Source organism: Cherax quadricarinatus, chromosome 91 (assembly GCF_038502225.1).
Source record: "Cherax quadricarinatus isolate ZL_2023a chromosome 91, ASM3850222v1, whole genome shotgun sequence".
NCBI lineage: Eukaryota > Metazoa > Arthropoda > Malacostraca > Decapoda > Parastacidae > Cherax > Cherax quadricarinatus.
In genome coordinates, this window is record NC_091382.1 from 7,807,113 (window position 1) to 7,835,043 (window position 27,931).

The following is a 27,931-nucleotide window of genomic DNA, read 5'->3' on the forward strand; positions in this document are numbered from 1 at the left end:
AGGTGTTTAGCCAGTTGATGAAGGTGTTTAGCCAGTTGATGAAGGTGTTTAGCCAGTTGATGAAGGTGTTTAGCCATCTGATGAAGGTGTTTAGCCATCTGATGAAGGTGTTTAGCCATCTGATGAAGGTGTTTAGCCATCTGATGAAGGTGTTTAGCCATCTGATGAAGGTGTTTAGCCATCTGATGAAGGTGTTTAGCCATCTGATGAAGGTGTTTAGCCATCTGATGAAGGTGTTTAGCCATCTGATGAAGGCGTTTATCCAGTTGTTAAGGTGTTTAACCAATAAGGTGTGTCAGTGATTATTTCAACGTATGGTATCGTGTATTAGTTGTGAATTCCTCTTACTACGTTGTGTAAATTGTGAAATATTCTAACTATGGTATTCTTTTAGTTGGGCATTGCTCTAGCCATGGTATTGCTAATTGTGAATCATTTTAACCACGGTATTGTGTGTTAATTGTGAATCATTCTAGCCAGGGTATTGTGTGTTAATTGTGAATCATTCTAGCCAGGGTGTTGTGTGTTAATTGTGAATCATTCTAGCCAGGGTGTTGTGTGTTAATTGTGAATCATTCTAGCCAGGTGTATTGTGTGTTAATTGTGAATCATTCTAGCCAGGGTGTGTGTTAATTGTGAATCATTCTAGCCAGGGTGTTGTGTGTTAATTGTGAATCATTCTAGCTACGGTATTGTGTATTAATTGTGAATCATTCTAGCCAGGGTGTTGTGTGTTAATTGTGAATCATTCTACCAGGGTGTTGTGTGTTAATTGTGAATCATTCTAGCCAGGGTATTGTGTGTTAATTGTGAATCATTCTAGCCAGGTATTGTGTGTTAATTTGAATCATTCTAGCCACGATATTGCTATTCCATTGCATAATTCCTAGCAAACAGATTCTACATTGCTAATCCTTAGCAAAATCGCTACATTGCTAATCCTAGCAAACATCGCTACATTATAATCTTAGCAAACAGATCTCTACATTGCTAATCCCTAGCAAACATCGCTACATTGCTAATCCCTAGCAAACATCGCTACATTGCTAATTCCTAGCAAACAGATCTCATTGCTAATCCCTAGCAAACATCGCACATTGCTAATCCAGCAAACAGATCGTTACATTGCTAATCCCTAGCAAACATCGCTACATTGCTAATTCCTAGCAAACATCGCACATTGCTAATCCCAGCAAACAGATCGTTACATTGCTAATCCCTAGCAAACATCGCTACATTGCTAATCCCTAGCAAACAGATCGCTACACTGCTAACCCTCAGCAAACATCGCTACATTGCTAATCCCTAGCTAACAGATCGCTACATTTGCCCATTCCCTTCTATTATAAATGCAAATATAGATAGACACAAGAAAGAAAGGGGGGGGAAAAGAAGGATAAAAATAAGACAGTCAGAAAATAAAAGAATTGAGGGAGGAAAGAGACAAGAATAGGTTATGGAATGGGGAGAAACGAGAATAATAGGATGAAACAAATATAAAAATACAAAAATACAGGAAATAGAATAGGGAATACAGGAAATAGAATAGGGGAATACAGGAAATAGAATAGGAAGGGGATTGGTGGTTGAGGACAGGGTGTTGGTAGATGGATGGCGGTAGGGGGAAGGATGTTGGGTTAAGGAGAGTGGTGTTTGGTAGATGGATGGTGGAATTGAATAAATTCATATACATTTTGTCACTGATTATATTGCGAAAATCTCAACCAGGTCTTCAGAACTGGGGGGGTGCCCAAATACTGCAGGCATTACTCCTCTGAACAGAAAGGGGAAACGCTGGAACAGAAAACTAGCTGCCCTGAGATCTCTAGTTACCTGATGAGTCTTTTACCTAGCTCCTTAAGGGAAATTAGATGCACCTTTCCCCATGAGTCAAGGTCTCTGAGCCTATGGGAACAAACATATAATGATGGGCAAGTTCTCCATATTTTTCTAGCTTGGCTGGATGCACCATTAAGGACTGTGTGGTCTAGTGGTCTAAAGCGTCATGCATTTTCTGTCACCATGAGGCCGGCCAAAACAGCATGGGTTCGACTCTTGGCTAGTGCAGTGTTGTTATTGATCAATGTCACTTGTTCTGTGAGTACAATAATATATATATATATATATATATATATATATATATATATATATATATATATATATATAAAATATATATTTGTTTGTGTGTGTGTTCTATGTGTATATATATATATTCTTTCTTTCAAGAAACAGGCGTAATCCCACCAAGAGGGTGGCCAAAAGAAAACAAAAGTTTCTTTAAATTTAGTAATATATACAGGAGAAGGGTTATTAGCCCTTGCTCCTGGCATTTTAGTCGCTCTCACAACACGCATAGCTTACTGAGGAAGAATTCTGTTCAACTTCCCCATGGAGATAAGAGGAAATAAATAGGAACAAGAAAGAAAATAGCAGAAAACCCAGAGGAGTGTGTATTATACGCTTGTACAAGTATGTGTATGTGACCTAAGTGTAAGTAGAAGTAGCAAGACGTACCTGAAATACTGTAATGTTTATGAGACAGAAAAAGGACACCAGCAATCTTACCATCATGTAAACAATTACAGGCTTCCGTTTTGTCACTCACTTGGCAGGACGTACTACCTCCTGGTGGTTGCTGTCTAGCCTACTACCTACATATATACATACATTATATATATGTATATATATATTATATATATATATATATATATATATATATATATATATATATATATATATATATATATATATATATATGCTCTGTGTTCCATTCCAGATCCCTCTGTTCTCTTGTTCCACGTCCTTTGTAAACAGTGATATATTTATGTGCTCTGTGTTCCATTCCAGGTCCCTTTCTCTTGTTCCACGTCCTTTGTAAACAGTGACATATATATGTGCTCCGTGTTCCATTCCAGGCTCCTCTGTTCTCTTGTTCCACGTCCTTTGTAAACAGTGATATATATATATGCTCTGTGTTCCATTCCAGATCCCTCTGTTCTCTTGTTCCACGTCCTTTGTAAACAGTGATATATATATGTGCTCTGTGTTCCATTCCAGGCTCCTCTGTTCTCTTGTTCCACATCCTTTGTAAACAGTGATATATATATATATATATATATATATATATATATATATATATATATATATATATATATATATATATATATTTGTGTGTGTGCTCTGTGTTCCATTCCAGGTCCCTCTGTTCTCTGTTCCATGTCCTCTCTAAACAGTGTTATATATTCTCTGTGAAAGCAGACTATAATATTATCATCATTAACAATTCATGGTATTGCTTGATATGGATTACAGGAAAGAGCCTACTGGTGCATCACGCGCGTGTACGCATATGTAGATGCTAGCTCGTGTACACACGGATATATTGACGAGTCTGTTCACGCAAACGTGCAAACGTACACACGCACACAAACACACACACACACACACGCGCGCGCGCGCGCGCACGCACACACACACACACACACTTGATGCTAGTTAAAAACTGGTGCTGAATATTTGATAGAAAGTGGACTGTCGGAGTTTAAGCAAGAACGTACGTGTGTGTGTGTGTGTGTGTGTGTGTGTGTGTGTGTGTGTGTGTGTGTGTGTGTGTGTGTGTGTGTGTGTGTGTGTGTTGTTGTTGTTGTTGTTGTGTCTGTACCTAATTGAATTCATGGGTGTCAAACCGTAGCTCCTGCGTCACCCTGCACCGATCAGCTTACTATCGTGATCTTAATTGCATTTTAAAAACCCTGGATGGTTTCTTCCGTTCATGTATGTTATCCCACTTCCCTAATATCATAACTTGGTAAAAAAAAATTCTCCACTATTGATATCAACAAACATGTCAGAGAGGTGATCTAATTTGCACGAGTCGTTTCATCCATAAAGGACTTCTTCATTGCAATACAAAGAATTAACAGAAAAAACGTGTAGTAGTAGTCTGGGGTGATCAGTCCCCCAACCATTATAGGAAATATTCAGTCACTTGGCCTTAGTGAATTTGGCTGAGAGACTGATTACTTCAAGCTAGTGCGTCATGTCTTCCACCGTCTCCAGTAATTTTCTATATTGGACTGATGAAGGCTAATGTACAAGTGACAGGTAAGATGCACCTAGCCTAGGATAGGCCAATAGATGTTTCACTATTAACAGGGTCGTCATCTTATTAAGTTTCGCGTCAAAAACACTGATGTTTTGTGACGAATAAGTCACCACCATTAGGCATTTATGGTCGAAAAATGTCAACAACGCGTTAGTGATACTGATCTTTAAGTCAATGTTGTCTACCTATCTATACTAGATATACACAATATCTCGCATATAGGAGACTGAAATTTATAAGACTCTTCGGTTCGACTAACACGATTAACCAGTCACTGATCAGTGGTCCCAACCAGACCGAAAGGTCGTCTTAAATTTCAATCTCTTATATTTCTATCTATTCCAGTACCGGGATAGCTTGTGCTGTTTTCCAGGTATCTGAAATGCTCTTCACCCATAGCAATACTTTTGTAATCTTCGCTGAGGATGTTATCACAGTGCCTCTGCTTACTGAATAAAGCCAAGAACTCTGGCTTTACTGCGAACACTTATGCACTGCTGTCTGGGTATTAAATTCCACTAACCACAACTCATAAATTCTTCAGGCATTCAGTTTGCCTAACATTTACATTCGTTAGCTTGTGCCGTACCTATTTTCTTTTCAACAGACCTTACAGTTTAGTGTCTACCATACACTATATGTATGGGGTCGATCCCTTATGATTTTAAGATGTAAACATGATTTTTTTATACTACGGGAGGCCTCAGTCATGTGATTCGCTTCAATGATCGAATCATAAAAGGGCTAAGACATACAGTGTTTTCTGGCATATAAGGCGCATTGCCTCTGTATTTGACTGACAAGGCCTACTGTGTAAGCGGAACTTTCCAACAACAAAGTTACCCCAACTGTTACACATGTGTCTTATCAACTCGTCGGTATTTTGTACCTTTTTCTAAATACGTGAGTTATAGTACAGTGGACCCCCGGTTAACGATATTTTTTCACTCCAGAAGTATGTTCAGGTGCCAGTACTGACCGAATTTATTCCCATAAGGAATATTGTGAAGTAGATTAGTCCATTTCAGACCCCCAAACACGTACAAACGCACTTACATAAATACACTTACATAATTGGTCGCATTCGGAGGTGATCGTTATGCGGGGGGCCACTGTATTTGGGTTAAACAACAACGTGTCATCTCCCAGGATCTTCACCAGTGTTGATGACTTGGTAAAATCCCTGATGATCGAAACGCCCTCATATATAAACAGCCTTAACTCGTACGTTGTGTCTAATTTACATACTGTCAATATCTACAATTGTATTACCATCCTGTGTAGTGTTGATGCTGTCACGTCTCAGTTGTCTTCTTTCTCTGCTGCTCCAGCCCTGTTGCTGTTTCTAACGTTGTCTTCTTTCTCTTCTGCTCTCCAGCCCTGTTGCTGTTTCTAACGTTGTCTTCTTTCTCTTCTCCTCTCCAGCCCTGTTGCTGTTTCTAACGTTGTCTTCTTTCTCTTCTGCTCTCTCGCCCTGTTGCTGTTTCTAACGTTGTCTTCTTTCTCTTCTGCTCTTCAGCCCTGTTGCTGTTTCTAACGTTGTCTTCTTTCTCTTCTGCTCTTTCGCCCTGTTGCTGTTTCTAACGTTGTCTTCTTTCTCTTCTGCTCTCCAGCCCTGTTGCTGTTTCTAACGTTGTCTTCTTTCTCTTCTGCTCTCTCGCCCTGTTGCTCTTTCTAACGTTGTCTTCTTTCTCTTCTGCTCTCTCGCCCTGTTGCTCTTTCTAACGTTGTCTTCTTTCTCTTCTGCTCTCTCGCCCTGTTGCTCTTTCTAACGTTGTCTTCTTTCTCTTCTGCTCTCTCGCCCTGTTGCTCTTTCTAACGTTGTCTTCTTTCTCTTCTACTATCCAGCCCTGTTGCTGTTTCTAACGTTGTCTTCTTTCTCTTCTACTATCCAGCCCTGTTGCTGTTTCTATCGTTGTCTTCTTTCTCTTCTGCTCTCCAGCTCTGTTGCTGTTTCTAACGTTGTCTTCTTTCTCTTCTACTATCCAGCCCTGTTGCTGTTTCTATCGTTGTCTTCTTTCTTTTCTGCTCTCCAGCCCTGTTGCTGTTTCTAACGTTGTCTTCTTTCTCTTCTGCTCTCCAGCTCTGTTGCTGTTTCTAAGGTTGTCTTCTTTCTTTTCTGCTCTCCAGCCCTGTTGCTGTTTCTAACGTTGTCTTCTTTCTCTTCTGCTCTCCAGCCCTGTTGCTGTTTCTAAGGTTGTCTTCTTTCTTTTCTGCTCTCCAGCCCTGTTGCTGTTTCTAAGATTAATTTCTACCTGCTTCGCCAGTTTTGTCCCGAGGATATCTTATCCTGACGGTTTCCTTCACAGTGATCTGTAGCCGTTTGGTTGTCAAATTTTGGTCCATGTTTCTTGTCACTCTCTTCTTATTCATTTATGAATCTTCTGGTTGCTAGTGTGCGTGTACTGGCCTCTTTGTGGATGCTAATTAGTACGTACTGTCCTTTTTGTGGGTGCTAGTGTGTTCGTACTATCCTTTTTGTTGGTGCTAGTGTGTTCGTATTGTCCTTTTTGTGGGTGCTAGTGTGTTCGTACTGTCCTTTTTGTGGGTACTAGTGTGTTCGTACTGACCTTTTTGTGGGTACTAGTGTGTTCGTACTGTCCTTTTTGTGGGTGCTAGTGTGTTCGTACTGTTCTTTTTGTGGGTACTAGTGTGTTCGTACTGTCCTTTTTGTGGGTACTAGTGTGTTCGTACTGACCTTTTTGTGGGTACTAGTGTGTTCGTACTGACCTTTATGTGGGTACTAGTGTGTTCGTACTGTCCTTTTTGTGGGTACTAGTGTGTTCGTACTGTCCTTTTTGTGGGTACTAGTGTGTTCGTACTGACCTTTATGTGGTTGCTAGTGTGTGCATACTGGCCTCTTTGTGGTTGCTAGTGTGTGCGTATTCGGCTTTTTCTGGTTGCAAGGGTCGAGTTAAGTTCCTGCCGTCGTCTCTTGCCACTTTCTTGGCTCACTCCTAATCTCAAGGGACATGTAATAATTTTCTCATGAAAATGTGTACGAACTCTGATTTTTATTTGATCGCTTAATTATTCTCCTTCTTGATCATCCTGGGAATAAATTGTGATTAACAAATTTTTCCTGGCATTTCTGTCTCATCTGTGTGTTGAGATTACAACAGAACGTTTCTGTATCTGTTTCCGCGTGTCTTGAACTGTTTGTTTTCTGTCTCGCTGTCTCTCCCCCCCTGTCTCTGTCTCTCTCCCCCGCTGTCTCTCTCTCTCCTCTGTCTCTCTCTCCTCTGTCTCTCTCCCCTGTCTCTCTCCTCTGTCTCTCTCCTCTGTCTCTCTCCTCTGTCTCTCTCTCCTCTGTCTCTCTCTCCTCTGTCTCTCTCTCCTCTGTCTCTCTCTCTAACTCTGTTCTCTTCGTCTCTGTCTCTCGTTCTCTCTAACCGTCCTCTGTTCTCTCGTTTCTTCTCTCTCTCCGTTCTGTGTTCTCTCGTCTCTGTTCTCTCTCCTCCTCTTTCTCGTTCTCTCGTTCTCTCTTCTCTCTCTCGTTCTCCTGCTCTCTCTCTTCTCTCTTCTTTCTCCTCTCGCCTCTGTTCTGTCTCTTCTTCTCTCTCTCTGTCTCTCGCCTCTTCTCTGTTTCTTCTGCTCTTCTTCTGCTCTCGCCTCTTCTCTGCTTCTCTCTGTCTTCTTCTCTCTGCTCTCTGCCTCTTTGCTTCTGTTGTCTTCTTCTTGCTCTCCTCCTGTCTCTGTTTCTGTTTTCTCCTCTTCGCCTTTCCTGGTTCTTTCCTGCTTTCTTCCTCTGCCTCTCTTCTTGCCTGTTTTTCTCCTCTTCTTCTTCTTTTGACTCTTCTCTCTGCCTCTTCTGTCTCTTGCTCTCGCCTTCTTCTGCTGCTCTTTCGTCCTCCTTTCTCTGCTCTCTTTCTCTGCTCTCTTCTCTGGTCTTGTCTCTCTTCCCTCTTCTCTGCTCTCGTTCTCTGCCTCTTCTCGTCTCTTCTCTCTCGCCTTTCTGTCTGCTTTCTCTCTTCTTCTGTGTCTCTTCTCTCGTCCTTCTTGTCCGTTCTTCCTCGCCTCTTTGGCTCTGTCTGTCCTCGCCTCTTTCTGCTCTCTTCTCTCTGCCTTCTGTCGTCTCTGCTCTCTTCCTTTGTGTCTTTCTCTCTGACCTCTCTTGTCTGCTCTTTCTCTGCCTCTTCTGTTCTGTTTCTTCTCGCTCTCTTCTCTGCGCTCTTGCTCCGCCTCTCTCTGCCCTTCTTCTCCCCTCTCCTGCTCTCTTTCTCTTTCGCTCTTTCTTTCTTTCGCTTTTTCTCCTTCTGCTCTCCTTATCTGCTCTTCTTCCTGCCTTCTGTCTCTCTGCTTTTCTCCGCTTTCTTCTCTGCCTCTCTCTCCCTCTCGCCTGCTCTTCTCTCGCTCTCTTCTCTGCTCTCTCTGCTCTCTCCCTCTCTCTCGCTCTCTCTCTCGCCTCTTCTCTCTCCTTCTCTCCTCTCGCCTCTTCTCTCGCTCTCTCTTCTCTCGCTCTCTCTTCTCTCGCTCTCTCTTCTCTCGCTCTCTCTTCTCTCGCTCTCTCTTCTCTCGCTCTCTCTTCTCTCGCTCTCTCTTCTCTCGCTCTCTCTTCTCTCGCTCTCTCTTCTCTCGCTCTCTCTTCTCTCGCTCTCTCTTCTCTCTTCTCTCGCTCTCTCTTCTCTCGCTCTCTCTTCTCTCGCTCTCTCTTCTCTCGCTCTCTCTTCTCTCGCTCTCTCTTCTCTCGCTCTCTCTTCTCTCGCTCTCTCTTCTCTCGCTCTCTCTTCTCTCGCTCTCTCTTCTCTCGCTCTCTCTTCTCTCGCTCTCTCTTCTCTCGCTCTCTCTTCTCTCGCTCTCTCTTCTCTCGCTCTCTCTTCTCTCGCTCTCTCTTCTCTCGCTCTCTCTTCTCTCGCTCTCTCTTCTCTCGTTCTCTCTTCTCTCGCTCTCTCTTCTCTCGCTCTCTCTTCTCTCGCTCTCTCTTCTCTCGCTCTCTCTTCTCTCGTTCTCTCTTCTCTCGTTCTCTCTTCTCTCGTTCTCTCTTCTCTCGTTCTCTCTTCTCTCGTTCTCTCTTCTCTCGCTCTCTCTTCTCTCGCTCTCTCTTCTCTCGCTCTCTCTTCTCTCGCTCTCTCTTCTCTCGCTCTCTCTTCTCTCGCTCTCTCTTCTCTCGTTCTCTCTTCTCTCGTTCTCTCTTCTCTCGTTCTCTCTCTCTCTCTCGTTCACCCTCTCCTTCTCTCTCGCTATTTATACACTTTCCAAAAATTCCTTTTCCACCTTTTCAATTTTTTCTTGAATTTCTTTCTTTCAAACAACTTTACTCGAGAAATATTTCCATTATCAAAATCTTCCAAGCTTTTGATTCCCTTCACTGTTCCCTCGTTCCTAATCCTGTTAGTGTGTTTCTAATCAGTTTGTTGACACTCCCCCATCCCCATCACCAGGCCTGGTGGCCTGGTGGCTAAAGCTCCCGCTTCACACACGGAGGGCCCGGGTTCGATTCCCGGCGGGTGGAAACATTTCGACACGTTTCCTTACACCTGTTGTCCTGTTCACCTAGCAGCAAATAGGTACCTGGGTGTTAGTCGACTGGTGTGGGTGGCATCCTGGGGGACAAGATTAAGGACCCCAATGGAAATAAGTTAGACAGTCCTCGATGACGCACTGACTTTCTTGGGTTATCCTGGGTGGCTAACCCTCCGGGGTTAAAAATCCGAACGAAATCTTATCTTATCTTATCCTTTACTCTAGTATTGGATTCCTTTCTATATTTTGGGGGGGCCTTTTATTTTTCCAATTTGAGAGCCTTTTTGAGTTTAATGCCTCAATATCAGCCCTTTGGATTTTGCTGTCAGGACCTATGTTTCGGTCTCTATGGTAGTCCCTAGGTAATGCACCCCCTATTTAAAGCAGATATGACCTAATTGACACCTACGTGCCTACCTGAGCCATTTTATGTTGACTACGAATAAAATAGCCAGGTAATTTATTACATCAGGATAATTTAATGCAATTAAAAGTACATTGACTCCCAAAGCCAAACGCAATGGACCTCCTCTTGCTTCTCTAATTTACCTTCCCTTCTCTATTTCCTCTTTTCTCGCACTCATCTGTTCTCTAGGACTGGTCTGACGCAGATTGGTTCCCAATCTGGGTTCCTTGGACCCTAGGGGGTCCTTAAAGGTAGTACTGGCGATCCACAAAGGTAGTACTGGGGTCCACAAAGGTAGTACTGGGGTCCACAATGGTAGTACTGGGGTCCACAATGGTAGTACTGGGGGCCCACTATGGTAGTACTGGGGTCCACAAAGGTGGTACTGGGGTCCACTAAGGTAGAACTGAGGGTCCACAAAGGTAGTACTGGGGTGCAGGAGCTAAGTTAATATTGCAAGAGACTTCAGTGTAAACTGCGTGATCACTCACGATAAGACTGATAAATTTTAAAATTTCAAAATCACTTCAAAATCGACAGAAATAGTCTAATTTTTTAGACGCTTTTTAAAAGTGTCGGTCTTACTGTATACTCAGTTACATATGTCCTTCATCTGAAAGATAAAACTGGGAAAAATCAGTTTGTTAGTTAAGAAAATCGCCTTGTTGAGTAGACAGACCTTTCAAAATTTTGGAATCTATGAGAAGGTTGACTGAATTAAAAAGGGGGGGATTTTGGTGATGAAAAACTGGGAACTACTGTCCTAATGTATGAGATGTATGCCATTCTAAGTGAATCCTTGACTCAGGAAATCATAATGACAAGACTGTAAACAAACCATATCAAGGGTGGGGTTAGAACGCGTGGTCAGAGAGTTGGAAAACTGCAGACCGTCGCGTTAGCCACTGGGCCAGGTGGCTACAATACGATTCATTCAGCTAGGTATATTTCTACACCATAGGATGGCTAGCATAGGCACCACATATGCAAGTTCTTACAGACGAATCTCCCGCTAGCGTGGCCGTGACGAACACTAGCTCAAGTCCCCTCAAAACTGTCAACATGACTCACGAGTGCGTATTGATATGATTTCAAACAAACCATAACACGTTTGGGGTTAGAACTCGCGATCAAAGAGTCACAAAACTCCAGACCGACGTGTTAGCCACTGGAACAGCTGGCTGGTCCAGTGACTAACGCGTCCCTCTGGAGTTTTGTGACTCTCAACTGGTTCTAACCCCACCCGTGGTATGGTTTAAGTGACTCCTTGTTTTAATGTTTTCTAGAATACAACAAATTTTCCTAATATTCTGGCTAGGAAACCTTAACTGTTCTGTCCCATCCCATGGGTATGACCTATTTAAACTGGGAAATCCCGCTTACCAGTGACTGTCTTAACCTGTTACACGCCCCTTACCTGACGCCAGTATATAAGCGCCAAGCATCATGTCTGTGCTTAAGATTCTTCGATACTACGGTGATCTTCAACTCCAGGACTGAGTACCTCGTCTTATGTATGTAGTTCTACTGTCATCCTATCAAGCCCTAGAATTTATATTGATAAAGCCACTGGATGGCGAAATGTCTACATTAAACATATCAAAATATTGCACGTGTCTAATTCTTTAAGCAGTATATTCTGCTGACTTTTATATTTAGGAGTTAGGGAATTAGCTCGGGGTTCTGTTGCTATTCAACATAAATAGCTGTTAACCTAGCTAATACGATGTTTTTAACATTGTTACTCAATCTCTTACGTTCATCACGCATTTCTTCAAATAATTAAATTTCAGTAGCTTCTCAGAGGGCGTCTCGTAATAATGTGTCAGTATATGACAATTTTCAGTTACCTACTGACATTCCCTGTGTCAATTAGTTTTCTTACATCGTGAACAATGACCTAATTGATCTTTGATGATGAGACTCTTGCCTATGAGTCTTAGTTACCAATCTTTATTCTGGAAGTGCTACGCCTGCCAGTGGCTTCTTCAGTCCAAAACAGAGAAGAACGGTGGCAGATGACGATCTTGAGGTAATCAGTTCCTCAGCCTCGAGTCTATGTGCACAGCTCATCAGTCTCTTTAAAATACAGCATATGTGGATAAAAGGGGTTTATATATACTGCAGGTGGATAAAAGGGGTTTTTATATACCGCAGATAGAGTTAAGAAACAGTAAACCCGCTTGAACTATCAAGATACATACTCTGTGATATTTATGTCTCTCACTGTATGTTAAGCTGAGAGTGCAATCCTAATTCTAGGTATTAAAATATCTATGAGTGGTAATGAATAGATGAATAGATGTCAACAGGCTTTAAACCCTACTAATCATCGTACCTAGAACCATCTGTAAGTAAAACCAACAAAGATTTGTTCCTAACCAAACCAATTTGTATGTGTTAAATATCCTCCAACCCAAACGACTCTTTTCCTAGATGTTGGTGTTTATGAGAAACGACGTCAATTCGTTATTGATGTCTAAGAATATGCGTTTTGCTTATGGTAATGTTCATCTTTTTGTTTTATTTTAGTCTGTTATACAAATTTTAGATTCACGATGCAGGAACTTCCTATGGACGAACTCAGGGATGAATAAACTCTGGGACGAACGAACTCGGGGACGAGCAAACTCCGGGGCGAACGAACTCGGGGACGAACGAACTCGGGGACGAACGAACTCGGGGACGAGCAAACTCCGGGACGAACGAACTCGGGGACGAACGAACTCGGGGACGAACGAACTCGGGGAAGACCAAACTCGGAGACGGCCAAACCCGGCCACGAACTAACTCGGCGACGAACTAACTCGGCGACGAACTAACTCGCCGACGAACTAACTCGCCGACGAACTAACTCGCCGACGAACTAACTCGCCGACGAACTAACTCGCCGACGAACTAACTCGCCGACGAACTCGCCGACGGACGAATTCGGGGACGAGCAAACTCGGGGACGAGCAAACTCGGGGACGACCAAACTAGGGGACGACCAAACTAGGGGACGACCAAACTAGGGGACGACCAAACTAGGGGACGACCAAACTAGGGGACGACCAAACTAGGGGACGACCAAACTAGGGGACGACCAAACTAGGGGACGACCAAACTAGGGGACGACCAAACTAGGGAACGACCAAACTAGGGAACGACCAAACTCGGCGACGGACGAACTCGGCGACGGACTAACTCGGCGACGGACTAACTCGGGGATGAACTAACTCGGCGACGGACTAACTCGGCGAGTTAGTCGTTTATCTCAATATAGAAAGCGGCAGCATCCAAAGTAACAAGAATTACCCTAACAATTATCTCGAATTACATTCAAATTATTTTCTGGAACTTAAATAAGTCAAGTTGGGCCATGTTGGCTGATCTCATTAATTAAGTTTGATTAAAGTCTTCAGTTGAGAGACGAGAGAGAATTGTTTCAAGTCTAAGGCGAGTATAATGGAACCATCATACCAAAATATACGTAAGTATATCTTGCTGTTATAAGCAATGTGTGTGTGTGTAGCATGTGTTATACCAGCGAGTGTTATTCTGGGGAGTATGCGGGTATGTTTGAGACCGTTATTCCAGGGTATATATGTGTCTATTGGCTGTGTGAATGTATGGGGTGTAACAAGTATACTAACATTAGTATACGAAGATATTCGTGGGTAATTTGGATCCTATTATTCCAGTGAGTGAGCATATTACCCAAGAAATGCGTGAGTATATTGGCTGTTATACCAAGAAGTATATATGCACTGTGCCTCTTATTATTACAAGAAATTAAGAGGTATATTTGCTGTATAATGAAAGGGATACAGGATTATATACATGCATATACGCAAATATACGTTATTACTACGAAAATTTTTAAAATAGCATGCATGGCGATGCTATTTTATGGAGAAACGTTTAAGGGTGAAACGAGGTGAGGGAAACTTTACTTTATGTGTGTGTGTATATATATATATATATATATATATATATATATATATATATATATATATATATATATATATATATAAACGCTGAACCACATGTGCAGCACTAAGGTGATATGTAAGACATGTGTGTGAAGATTGAGACACTTATGCAACATAAGATTCCCATATGTTGCACAAGTGTCTCAATCTTCAACTTGTCGGGTTTTTAAACCATTTATCACACAAGACATGTGTGCAACATTTACGTATCTTCATTCCAAATAATTCACCCACACAGTAGGTATAAGTTTCACCCACACAGTAGGCTTAAGTTTCACCCACACAGTAGGCTTCTTTAGTCGAGTTCACAGGTGACAGCAGTAGTAGAGATGCAAAGAAGATGTCATCAGTCCATCACCCTCGAAGACGTAGTTTTGAGGTGGTCAGTCCCTCAGATTATGGAGTAAAACTCTTCTCCAGGCTGAGGGACTGACCCCCTCCAAACTAAGTCTTCAAGGGTGATGGACTGATGACATCCTCTATACATCTCTACTGCTTCTGCTGCCTCTGTACTCGATTTGCAGCCCATGACGTAGTGGAACCTGACCCCATACACAGTTTCGTGATTAGGTATAATCTGTTTATAATCACAACTCTGTAAACCCGGTTAATGGGAGTTGAGAAGTGTGATCAACCTTGATATTTCGACACTTCAAACTGCAATAATGGCAACTAGGGGATTAGACACAAAACACTCAATTATGGATATTCCCAGTCAACTCACTCAACCACAACTACGCACGCGAAGACTTGGTGGCAGACGTGGTGTCAGATGTAGCAAGAGTGTTGACAGATGTGGCAAGAGTCTTGGCAGACGTGGTGGCATATGTGTTGGCATATGTGTTGGCATATGTGTTGGCATATGTGTTGGCAGACGAGTTGGCAGACGAGTTGGCAGACGAGTTGGCAGACGTGGTGGCAGACGTGGTGTCAGATGTAGCAAGAGTGTTGACAGATGTGGCAAGAGTCTTGGCAGACGTGGTGGCATATGTGTTGGCAGACGTGGTGGCATATGTGTTGGCATATGTGTTGGCAGACGAGTTGGCAGACGAGTTGGCAGACGTGGTGGCAGACGTGGTGGCAGACGTGGTGGCAGATTATGAACAAAGTCACAGCAGGAGATGATTTATCAACATTGAAAGTGGTCAAGTCTCCCATTGCGTTGAGTGCTCTCTCTCTCTCTCTCTCTCTCTCTCTCTCTCTCTCTCGATCAAAAATGGTTGTAATAACCATAATTTTTAAAGGGGTGGACTGGTAAGCCAGTGGAAGGCCTCGGTCAATTGACCAAAAGCTCCAGCTGAGGGGTCATCATATAAGATAAGATTTCGTTCGGATTTTTAACCCCAGAGGGTTAGCCACCCAGGATAACCCAAGAAAGTCAGTGCGTCATCGAGGACTGTCTAACTTATTTCCATTGGGGTCCTTAATCTTGTACCCCAGGATGCGACCCACACCAGTCGACTAACACCCAGGTACCTATTTGCTGCTAGGTGAACAGGACAACAGGTGTAAGGAAACGTGTCGAAATGTTTCCACCCGCCGGGAATCGAACCCGGGCCCTCCGTGTGTGAAGCGGGAGCTTTAGCCACCAGGCCACCAGGCCTGCGTCAGGAATCTCTTGTTCTGTTTCCAGACAAACCTTACTTAATCTAACTTAATCTCTGTCTCTCTCTCTCTCTCTCTCTCTCTCTCTCTCTCTCTCTCAAATCCTCAATTAACGTCAAATCTCCACGTTAATAAATCTAAATACTCAGTAGTGAACAACAGAGAAGAAAATACACTTCTCGGAACGAGCTTTCATTGAAACAACGTTCTACAGAGAGCGAAACGTTGCCCCAGTCTAAGCTTCATCTCCAACCTGTCTCGCTTCTTCCCAATGACAAATATGTTAGAAACTAACCATATAAACTAGGAACCAGAAGACAAACCTGACGTATTTCGGTCGGTATGCGATCCGGTTAAGGTATTCCCCTACTACGTTAGCCTCTGTACCCCAAATGCAAACGCGAAAAAAAGTAGTGCAGAGTGCGTCAGATAAGTATTATCATTGAGTATTTAAAAGTGCTGTATGACCCTTATGGGTTTAGTGCTTAAATATAATAATAATTTTAATATTAATAATAAGCAAGTTATAACATGGAAGCTAATATACCGATTTCCATAATAAAAATTGCAGCTGTTATTGCTTCCTGGAATACTTCAGCGTGGCAGGTGTTGCAGTTGTCATTGCTTCCGTAAATACTACAACTTGACAGGTGTTACACCTGTCAAAAGTTCCACAAATACTACAACTTGACAGGTGTTACACCTGTCAAAGCTTCCACAAATACTACAACTTGACAGGTGTTACACCTGTCAAAACTTCCACAAATACTACAACTTGACAGGTGTTACACCTGTCAAAAGTTTCATAAATACTACAACTTGACAGGTGTTACACCTGTCAAAACTTCCACAAATGCTACAACTTGACAGGTGTTACACCTGTCAAAACTTCCATAAATACTACAACTTGACAGGTGTTACACCTGTCAAAACTTCCATAAATACTACAGCTTCACATCTGGTACAGAAATTAACCCAAACCTGAGCGAAGCACTCACAATTATTGCATAAAAGGAATGTATTTCAGACCCTGATCCACCATGAGGCCTCATGGTGGATCCTAATTTCTGGTGGTTCCTAATTTCTGCTCAGAGGTGCAGAAATTAGGAACCTATCAGACTGGAAGTGTATCTAACACATCTGTAGAAAACAGGTATCTGTCTCTTTCTGTAACTCTTACCCGGAGTTTACCTATTTTCTACACATACGCTAGGTACACTTCCACTCAGATAGGTTCCTAATTTCTGCACCTCTGTCAGGCTTAGTTACCTCCACAGACTGATCAGTCTCTACGAAATTACAGGAAGTAAAAAAAACATATCAAATATAATAAAATATATATAAATAGGTGAATTACTCATGAAAAAATTAAATTCACAAAAAAATATTTAACAGATAAAAGCAAAATATTAAGCCATGAATAGACAGAGTTCGTCAGATAGAGAAAATAAAAATAACTTTTTTCCTCCTAATGCTTTGGGTTGAAACTGATACGAACATTCCCGGAAAATTATACGTCTTTTAAGGGTCTGAAATTTGAAGGGTCTGAAATTTGAAGAGTCTGAAATTATAAGGGTCTGAAATTTTAAGGGTCTGAAATTATAAGGGTCTGAAATTTTAAGGGTCTGAAATTATAAGGGTCTGAAATTATAAGGGTCTGAAATTATAAGGGTCTGAAATTATAAGGGTCTGAAATTTTAAGGGTCTGAAATTTTAAGGGTCTGAAATTTTAAGGGTCTGAAATTTTAAGGGTCTGAAATTTAAAGGGTCTGAAATTTAAAGGGTCCGAAATTTAAAGGGTCCGAAATTTAAAGGGTCCGAAATTTAAAGGGTCCGAAATTTAAAGGGTCCGAAATTTAAAGGGTCCGAAATTTAAAGGGTCCGAAATTTAAAGGGTCCGAAATTTAAAGGGTCCGAAATTTAAAGGGTCTGAAATTTAAAGGGTCTGAAATTTAAAGGGTCTGAAATTTAAAGGGTCTGAAATTGTGAAACTGGCAGTGTTGACACAGAAACTCGAAGAGCTTGTGGTTAAAGACACAAGCTGGATAAGACATTGTATGCACAGTTTTTCTGTATAAGGAATCAAAGAATTGACGAGGGGGTACGATGGGCATTTCTTGGGGCATCTGTAGACACACTGTGGCATAGAACTCGTGAGAAAACTACAATACATTAAAGAAAAACGTATCGCTACGACTTGCTTCATCAGTCCTAATGAACGTGAAAAGGGGAAACACTGCAGTAGCCCCACTGGCCCATACTGGGTAGGTCCTTCTCAAAGCCAGACCACTAACATATTTACCCAAAATATTTTCAGTGCAATAGAAATAATGAAATTAATGCAAAAGTCTACTTTTGCACAGTTTGTCGGCGTCACCAGGCCATTTATATCCTGTGGTGACAAAGAACTTTATCAATAGAGGCACTTTTGGGGTCCAGTCCCTGGACCCATTATGTACCTTTGTAATCTTTTGACTACCACCCACAGGATGGGTATGGGGTGCATAATAAAGATATTAAACTAAAAATATAGGCAAATGGGGGGATCAGCGCCCCCACGGCCCATGCCATGACCAGGCCGTGTGGACCAGTAGGCCTCCTATAGTGCTCCTCCATTCTTATTTTCTGATGTTTTTATCACTACCGGAGACAGTCGACCAACTTAACTGTTTTCTAAACTCAAAACAGAAAGATCTTATGGTCTGTCTTGACTATCTTCAGCTGTCTGTTGTCTGTCTCGACTATCTTCAGCTGTCTGTTGTCTGTCTCGACTATCTTCAGCTGTCTGTTGTCTGTCTTCCCTATCTTCAACTGTCTGTTGATATTGCATACATTTGTTGCAGAAGTACTAAACTCATTCTCGCAAAACGAGTATTGTAATGAGCTGTTAGGTAAGACACATATGCAACAGTTAGGTATCTTTATTATGAAACGTTTCGCCTACACAGTAGGCTTCTTCAGTCAAGTACAGAAAAGTTGATAGAAGCAGAAGATACTTGAAGACGATGTAATCAGTCCATCACCCTTAAAGTCTTCAAGTATCTTCTGCTTCTATCAACTTTTCTGTACTTGACTGAAGAAGCCTAGTGTGTAGGCGAAACGTTTCATAATAAAGATACCTAACTGTTGCATATGTGTCTTACCTAACAACCTGTCGGTATTTTATACCATTTTAATGTTCATTGTAATGAGCTAAGTGAGTATGCATAGGTAACGTGTCTGTCTCAAAATTAGCTGAATGATCGGGTGATTTATTGTCAAGACCCACATTTAACGACTCTCACACCACGAATGATTAGCGTTCAGATGTGAACGTTTTGTACGACGCAGCCAACGTTCTTTAGAATTCGTTTATTGTGGTTAAATGTATGTGTTTACAGGTTTCCCAGATAGCCAAACCTAACATAATTTAACCTAGCCCTAACCCAACCTAAACTAACTTAATCTAATCTTACCTAAACAGTAGAAATCTTGTTCCGCAACCATCTAACTTTGGTATATACTTTGGTATATACTTCTAACTTTGGTATATACTTTGGTATATACTTCTAACTTTGGTATATACTTTGGTATATACTTCTAACTTTGGTATATACTTCTAACTTTGGTATATACTTTGGTATATACTTTGGTAATAGATAACGACTAGTTGGTTTCGAAAAAAAACACGTAAGCAAACACTAGGACATATTTATCAGAAAACGTTTCGGTCCTTGGACCTTGATCACTTCTGAGGCATCAAAGTCCCAGGACCGAAACGTGTTCTGATAAGTCTAAGCCAGATTTTAAGCGTACTGAGAAACAATATACGTTCAAAATGAACATTTGGAAAGTTACATTGGTGAATGCATAGGGAAAATAACGTAGTATAATATACATATGTATTGAAAATGGTGTGAAATATACATAGATGTATCATCAATACTGGTGGCTAGCTTCTGTATACTGTCTCGGTATTCTCCAGTAAAAAATCTGTGACCTGTTGTTCTGTGAATACATGAATATAGACAAGTATATTTAGAGATACTTATAATAATAATAATAATAATAATAATAATAATAATTAGTGATAATAATAGTAATAACAAGTGCATGATACAACTTATACAGACCATATTATTATTATTATTATTATTATTATTATTATTATTATTATTATTATTATAATCAAGGGGGAAGCGCTAAACCTGTAGGATTATATAGCGCCTGTGGATGAACTGGAGCACAGATCCAATTCCCTGAATCAAGAGCCCCTCACCAGCATCAAGGAGCCTTCCTTGAGGGGTATACAGACCATAGCTAACATCAATGATCTATGTAAAAAGCCCCTGGTTATGCATTTCGGGCAACTTTGGGTAATCTTGCCCCCCAGGATGCGACCCACACCAGTTGACCTACTTACTGCTAGGTGATCAGGGGGTAACAAGTGTAAGGTGACTAACACCCAGGTACCTACTTACTGCTACACGGAGAGAGACAGCAGGCGTAAGGAAACATACTCAACGTTCCACCCGTGCCGGAGATCGATCCCCGGACACTCAGTGTGTAAAATAAGGACATTATAAATCAAGCCAACACACAGAGATACATTAGGCTTAGGCTTAGTTATAAGCCCATTTGGAAGTGCTGCCTAGTGACCTTATTGTTCCGCTCCCAAGGAACAAAGCTTAGACCGAATGGTATATTCTTTGAATATATATACATTGAATTAACAGTATATTTGATCAGTGATTAGGTGATATGCATCCCTATTGTCCCTCGTGATACCAATAGCATGTATATCTATCAAATCATATATAAATATAGACAATATTTAAACAAAGAATATTCCTTGGTATATCCGAGGAAATATCATTAATTTGCTTGTCATAGCTAAGGTATATTTGTGCAGGATATATTGCTTTTTGGTATATTCTTATCTAGTCTTTCAATGTGCTTTGTTTTCTGCCAGGAGCCTTCATGCCGGTGAAGGGTTCTTGTTTCAAGGAAGTGGAGGTGACTCCCCCTCCCTCTCTCTCACTCACTCTCTCTCTCTGAGATAAATCCTTCTCATTCATTTTCCAAGTTCGTAACTATCTTCTTACCTCAGCTCGTTTCAAAGACAGTAACCAGATTTTTTCTATACGGCGACGCTGAGAAGGTGTAAACATATGTAAAAAATTATAATTTTGCACCAAAAGAATCTTATATATATATATATATATATATATATATATATATATATATATATATATATATATATATATATATATATTTAACAAGTCGGCCGTCTCCCACCGAGGCAGGGTGACCCAAAAAAGAAAGAAAATCCCCAAAAAGAAAATACTTTCATCATCATTCAATACTTTCACCACACTCGCACATTATCACTGTTTTTGCAGAAGTGCTCAGAATACAACAGTTTAGAAGCATACATATATATATATATATATATATATATATATATATATATATATATATATATATATATATATATATATATATATATATATTTATATTCCATGGGGAAGTGGAACTAGGTCAGATGCCGTGCTCCTTCCTTAAGTGGATATGACCTGATGAAAATAAATGGTATAAAATACCGACACAATGTAAACAAACACACATGCAGTTTATTGACAACGTTTCGCCCACACAGTGGGCTTTTTCAAGTCGCACACAGATCTACCTGGGGTGGAAGGTACGGGAGTGTGACTTGAAAAAGCCAATGTGTCGGCGAAACGTTGTCAATAAAGGATCACATTAAACTGCATATGTGTTTATGTTTCCGGATATGACCTGACCTGACTAGGTTAAGGCATTGGCTTAAGCAGGTAGGAGAATTGGACCTGCCTCACATGGGCCACTAGGCCTCCTACAGTGTTCCTTCTTCATGTTCTTAGACTGTCTCCTGGGTATTATCTCATTGCAGTGGAAAAAATACCTATTGGCGAAACGTTATAAATAATGACCTGTTGTTGTTTTGATAAATGGTTCAGAAAACCGATAAGTAGAAAAAAAACACACACATGTTAAACACTTGGGTATTTTTTATTGAGTAAAGATACCTAAGTGTTGTATATGTGAGAAATTTATCAGCAGGATTTAGCTATTGTAAATGATGCTGTTATTAGGATCTGATACCACGAGGAACTTGTCAAAATGTGTTAAACATTGGTCGATTCTGTCAAAGTGTTTAGCAATGTTTATGCAAGCAATGCTTATACAAGAAAAGGGCAGTCATATCTCTTATTAAATAAATTATCTGTCATATCAGTGCCGTGTGTTTTTGAAATAGACATTAATTTTCCAAATGTCTTAAATCGTCACTGTCTCAATATTTTTTTTTTATTTTATTTAAAACTCAGGTACAAAAAATATATGGGTACATAATCAATATGTAACAAGATACAGGCAGTAAAACGATAATCTGCAGTGACTTCGCAAATACCAAAGAAGCACTTATATAATGACATCAGAATTGGCTGCTGCACTCCAAACACTACTTTTATGTACTGTGCTTCACGTGAAAAGATGGTCTTATAATAAAAACGATAGTCCTACCTAGTAATGTTTACACTCCCCCCCCCCTTGAAAAACATACCACTTTCACCTTAGTATACTCATTGACATCTCTTATACATTTATTAGAGCATTAAGGACATCATTGACATGTATAAACACAATCCAGCCATCTAAAAGGCTGACTATAATACAAGGAATGTCTGAACATGGTAGCACACATTCACCAAAGAAACCAATCCACACCCTAACCCTCATATACCCCATGATAACAATCAATATCGTGCACGGTGGTGGATTTAATACACTACCGCTGACTCTTCACCCCCCCCCCCCCCACATGCCTAGTAACTGTGTCTGCCGTCACCACTCATAACCTCCATCAGTCATTGAATTTAAAAATACATTAAAGTACAATAACATAAAGGAATATGAGAACCCCTTATCGTCTCCGCCACAGAAAAATAAAATTTTTATATTTTCTAAATACATACTGCTGATTCATCTTTGTGCTTACAAAATATCCCCTATCCCCTATTATTTTTATCTCTTTACTCCAAAGCTAAAAACCAGATTATACATTTCATCAATCAAAATTATATTACAATAAGCATAATAATATCAATACTTATCATCCGACTAATAGGTGTACATTATTATCACCCTGAGTTCCATGAAAATTACATAAGAATTAATACATATATTGACAATCCTCACAATCCTTCCCGTCTTCTAAATACAGTGTACATATATCCAGTGACATTTCGTTATGATCCAATCATATTTACTTTACACTTCCCCTTTTCCCCAGTGCAAGATAAATGCCACTTGAACTAGACGTCACAACACCTTACATTTGTTCACTTAAAACGTATAAAATAAGAACTAACATAAATAACTTATAACAATATATAGATAGTAATTATTTGACAAAGTGAAGAATACCAACTAATATGGTTAACAGTACACTAGAAATTGTAACTCACTCACTAATACATATTCCCATTTTTTATGTATTATCATGTTCAACAAGATATATATATTTATTAACAATGTTCCAGAGCATTATCAGACTTACTCTGTCACGCACTAAGTTACATAATATAACTTATGGCTCCTAATAAAACATGTACCGGTCAGTACTACCTCAATCATTAACAACACCAACCTGGCAAAAGACACTTCAGAAAGCCACCCCCTGCCATCCCCTGACCCCATGCTATCTGTATTAAAAACACAAACTCACGTTCCCTTCCATGCTCAAGTTCGTACCTGACGTCGAAAGTCATAAAACCCCTGTCTCTTAACCAAATGTCACCAGTTCACCCCCCCCCCTACGCCCCCCCTCATTCCTAACTACTTTACACCCATATGCTCCACTACCACACACTTTTATTCCACCTTCCATCCTCCACTAATCTCAAAGAACAAGAATGCCAATTAGGGAGAACCAGCCCAATCCAGCTCTAAACTACACCCAACCCTAACATTACACCTACCGACAGATTACGATAACCCAAGGGAAAACTATTTACCCACAACCTCCCATATAGTAGCCTATTTCTGCATACTGTACGATACACACTCGCCGCAAGCGCCCGCACCCTATATTCACCCCCCACCTCCCGCATGCACCAAGACACATACAAAAAATCTGCCACTACATACATCACTGCCCTCCGAATGTCCTTGGAAACCCCACCCACATCAAAATGCAAAGCCGTCAAAGTCGAAATGTTTCTCCCCCCTCCCGCCACTATACCCAGAACTCTCGCTAACCATGCCCTTACAAAACCCAAGTTTTCACAGAAATATATGGCATGAAAAGCCGTCTCCTCTTCCTCACAATGCAAACAAGTGCCAGCACCTACATAACCCATTCTATATAGCACTGACCTTGTAGCTAGAATTCTCATAAAGAATCTATAAACCACTTCACGAACCCTTGGCTTTAATCTGATCTTCCGAAAGTCTTCCCAAATGCCCCTCCAATCATACATTGGGTATGTAGCTACTCCCTGTATCACTGTACCCTGCCAACCTGTCCTCCCAAGCCTACTTACCCTTACTTTTTTTGCTTCCCTTACTGCCAACAAATTTCGCACCATATCTTCACACTCCAGTAGTGCCTTTCCCTTCCACCATTTTCGCACATCCTTCATGACCTCTCCCACCCTTCTACCCGTCTCCCCTCCCACCCTCAAGTACCGCTGCTTCACATACACTGCCTTCACTCGTGTGTCCAAAGGTATAAGACCCAGCCCACCCTGCCGCACGCCCATCATCACCACCTCCTTCCGTAGCCATGGCTTCCCATAACCCCACACATACCTCAAAACCACCCTCTCCAGTTCCTGAATATCACACGACCTCAGGGGATATATTTCTGCCACGCCCCACACTTTACTGTACACAAGTGTATTTACTACCACCACCCTCTGCTGCAATGTTACATCCCCAGCCCTCCACCCGCGCATCCTACCCATCGCTCTACTCACTACTTCCTTGGAATTTATTCTCTGCGCCTCCCCAGCGTCCGCCATATACACAACCCCACATATCTTAATTCTATCCACTACGTTCTCCCCATACTGTTCCCCCAAACCCCCCCCACCCACGTGCCTACTTCTAATAACTTTGACTTTGCTCCATTAACCCTCATCCCTGTCGCCCCACCAAAAATCCCTATTATACGTCCCACATTCCCCAATCCTATTTCTCCTCCTACCAAAACTGTGGTGTCATCCACATACCCCACAATACCACATCTCCCAGGACCCACCTCTCCCTGTTCCCACACTCCTTCCTCTATAAGCCTATAAAAAGGGTCTTGCATGCATGCAAAGAGGATTTAAGACAAGGGGCAACCCTGTCGCAAACCCATCCCCATCTGCACCGGCAACCCTAACTTCCCATTAACCTGTACCTTGACCGTTGCAGGCGTATACAAAGTAGTCGCCCAGCACACAATCTCATCACCAAAACCCTGTTTTTTTTAAAATACACCACAACATATGTCTATCTACACTGTCATAAGCCTGCTTCCAATCAATCCCCAAGATCCCCTCCCGTTGTCTACCCTCCACAAAATCCTTAATTCTTCCATGCCCCTCACGCATACTTGGACCTGGAATCCCACACTGTCCTCTATGTAGGACTCGGTCAAGCACCTTTTTCATACGGTTACCTAAAACCTTCGCAAAAACTTCATAATCTGCACACATGAGGGAGATCGCCCTAAAAGCACCCAAGGTCTTCCCCCCCCTCCCTTATAGACCAAAACTACTACCCCCGTGCCCTGCGATTCCCCCAACACTCCCCTTTCCTTCATACAGTTAAACAACCGGACCAGACATTCCTTCATACAATCCCAATGTGTAATATAGAAATCATTAGGAATTCCATCAATGCCCGGCGCTTTTCCCCTACTCAAGCCCATTATCGCCTCCTCCACCTCCTCCTCACTGATCCTACCCTCTATTACCGCACTCTCCTCCTCCCCTAAAATACCTCGAATTCCTTCTCCCAGAATCTCTCCCTCCCTCTCTCCTCCCTCCCTCTGCTTAAAATTCTCCCTAAACCAATAATCAGCATAATTGCTCATTCCATCGGTGGTACTAAGTACCTGCCCCACCCTATATCCCCCCACCCCTTTACACACCTCTAATCCCATAATCGTGGTCATCTGTTGCCTATTCCTAAATCTCCTCAAAACACATCCTGACGGTTTGTCACCCCATAGAACCTCCTCTAAACCTTCCCTCACACGTATCGCATCAAAACGAGAATTTTGTATATCCCTCAATCTTCCCCTTAAAACCTCTATTTCTCCATGTCTAGCCCCCCCCTCCCCCTTCATAACAATCATTTAGCTGCCCCTCTAAATATTTCTGTAAACCATACCTCCACCTCGCCTCATCCCTTCCTCTATGCTGGTAATACTCCCTAATCTGCAATTTAGCGTGCTTCTCCCACCATTCCAAGACATCCTCCTCTTCGTTGCGAGCCTCCCATAGTTGCTTCCACCATTCCCTAAAAAACAACCCCTCCCCCTCTCCCTGAAGTAGCCTCACATTCATTTTCCAATAACCCACATACCTACGAACCATCCCTTCCCATGCCATCTCTGCCAAAACGGCACGATGGTCCGAAAAACCTAAATCTATCGTCATTACACGTTCTACTGTTATATCTCAGAGTTATATATATACGATCCAACCTGGCAGCATAACCCCTCCGCATAAACGTGTGCTCTACTTTCCACCCACCGCCCCTGACTATGTCAAACCCCTGCATCCCTCAACAAATCCCTCAATACTCCAAGCACACACCCTGCCCCTCTCGGCTCCACATCCTTATTCCTGATTACACAATTCCAATCCCCACCTATTATAGAAACCATTGGTAAACCCCGCATGTAGAAAAGCAAAACCTCCCTTACAAAATTCACCTTTACCCGTATGTTACTATCTGCCGGCATATATATCCCCAGAAAACATACTCTAATCTCGCCCCATATCCCCTCCACCCTCACCACCCTCCCCTCCCCTCCCTCTTCCCACTTGAGCACGTGGAATGGGCTGGACTCCCTCACTGCCACTGCCACCCCACCCTTTAATTTCCCTGAACTACCAACATACATCCTAAAACCGTTCAGCCTCAATTCTCTGCCATACTTAAAATTCTGTTCTTGAATAAAACACACATCAATGTTAAAATGCCGCAAAACATCCTCCAACCATACTCGTTTACCGTCAGCTCTTAGGCCATTCACGTTTATCGTTAGACACTTAAAGATTCAGAAAGGGTGGCTTTCCTCTATGTCTCTGTGTCCTTTCTGTTCCACTTTTTGCTGCTTCTGTCTTTTCCCGTGCACTCTTTCCCGCCTGGACCCCCCTCCCCCCCCTGTGCACTACCCTGCCCCTTCTTAATCACTCCCGCCCACGTCTTCTTCCCTGAACGCTGAGCTGGTGTTATAACCTCCTCATCCGACGAGCCTCCAGCCCTCTTTCTAGATGTACCCTCAATTTCCATATCAGTATTTCCATTCCCCTTGTGCACCTCAGCTTCCACCTGTAGCAACTGCAACATGCCAGGCTCTGACCCTAGAGGCCCTGGAATCTGCTCAATCAAGTCCTTCTCATCCATCAGAATTCTCCTGTCTGTAGATGGGTTCTCCTCCGCAGGCACGTCCAGGAAAGACTTAATCATCTCCTGTAGGGGCGTAGATAACTCCTATGGATCACCGGTCTCTCCCACCCCCACAGGCTGCTGCTCAACTCCCGGGCCCGTTTGCGGGGGAGCATCCGAAGCCACTGGTAGCGTCACACAATTCTCTTCCACGCCCTCCACTTCGTCCGCCCAATTACCTTTGCCTGCTGCACTCAAAGTCTTCGGCAGAGGTGCCGCCTGAGGCTCTGTGACTACTTGCCGTTCCCAAGGCCGCGGCGCTGCTGCTTTACCACATCCAGCCGCCATGTGGTCAAAAGCGCCGCACAGGCGACACGTCTTGCGTTGTCCCGCGTAGGTCACATACATCTGTGTCCTAAAATCCTCCAGGACAACATACGATGGAATAGGTCTTCTTAAAGACATCTTGACGGTGTAAGATCCAGCCGGCAACCCTTCATAGATTCCCTCCGTCCATCGAACTAAAGTTATAGCATGCACCTCACCATATCTTTGAAATGTCTCTCTGATATCCACATCGTCTGCCTCGAAAGGAACGTTGCGGATCCTCACCCAGGTGTAGTATTTTGAGGCATCCCGCAGGCGTACCTCCAGACCAGATGATACGGTGATGTTCTTCTCCTGGTACTGAGTCACCGTCCTTTCATATGCCTCCACTGTGCAGAACTTTATGAAGATTCGTGATGA